Raw genomic sequence first — 1,446 nt, forward strand, 5'->3', positions numbered from 1 at the left:
GACAAATGAAGCTCCAAAACAGAACGTTGTTGTTTACTGCCATCAAGAGTATATAGAGAATCAAACAACCAATCAAGCAGTGACACTTTCATACATGTGATGAAGATACAGAGTCCTTTGGTGGTGAAACACACGGTGGTGCGTCCCCTTCGGTGTTCTAAACGAAGCTCCCGGCAGCTGTGCGGCTCAGAGACAAGCTTCTAATGTTATTCACTCACAAAGGGGGAGCGAGTTGACATAATTACACATGCCATCCATGCTACTCAGTCTCACTTTGACTATTATTGTAAATATTGATATCATTAGGGTTAGTGGAACACAACATCAGCACGTTTTCACACACCATGTTATGCCTGAGCATTATATGCACAACTCGATTGAATATGCCTTTCAGATATAGAAGATAAATCTATTTACATTTGTGTTTCTTCTATACCTTTACGTTCTCTTATATTGCACTGTTGGAAGAGCCCAAGACTAAAGAATTTCATTGCCAGCGACTGCTCTGTAATTGTTGTGCATATGACAATAAAACCATCTTGAATCTTGAAAATAGAACTGTAAATTACTATTGGCCAATTATATACTAATATTTGGCAAGCAGTTACAACAGCCTGTGACGTTTCCTGAGATTATTTCTGATGCATAAGTGAATGTCCTGTTAACAACATTGAGGTTGTACGTCCTCTTTTAAAATTTAAGTGAGAATTTCTCCCAGACTTGCCAAGCCCACCAAACAATACAGATTGTCTTTGCTGTCACCGATCCAGCTCCCTGTTGGGCTCAGACCCTCGGTATCGGTGGAGGTACGCTGGCACGCCCCACAGCATCACCAACAGCCTCCGTGGTCTCTGAAGAATGAAGAACGAATAATCATCCTTGATTGTTCAAATGTTTGTCACTAGCCTAACACAGAGCATAACATAGTTGCTATCCTGCCGACTCTTCCTGGGTGCCTCATATCAGTTGCGTTGTTGTTGTCAGGGTGTCCTGAATAAACAGGCTGGAGGTAAAAGAAGCAGTTATTTGGAAATAAATTGTGCTCTAGTTAACTGCTTGAAATGTCTTTTTTCAAATTCGTCTTTTCTATGTTATTTATTACAGATACACTCTGTAAAATTCTTGCATTAATGTCGGCTTTATCTGAAAGGTGTTTTAAGTTGAGTTGAGGAGCTGATGATATGGCACCTTGGGATTTACATCAGGGCTAATGCTCCTGGGTACAGGGTATGTACTGGGAAATCCCTGGACCGATCAATAACAGTCTCACACTGCTCTTGTCGAACCCTGGGTCGGATTACCATGTAGGCGAAAAATGCCCAAAACCTGAACTAACCCTTCAAGAGCTATCCATTGAGTGTAATTTATCAGAAATGCCACAGACACCCAACAGCTGTGAGAATATCTGTTCTGGTTGACTGCCTCTGTATGAGCCAATAGAATACA

The sequence above is a fragment of the Gadus macrocephalus genome, chromosome 7 (genome assembly GCF_031168955.1).
Source record: "Gadus macrocephalus chromosome 7, ASM3116895v1".
In the NCBI taxonomy this organism is placed as follows: domain Eukaryota; kingdom Metazoa; phylum Chordata; class Actinopteri; order Gadiformes; family Gadidae; genus Gadus; species Gadus macrocephalus.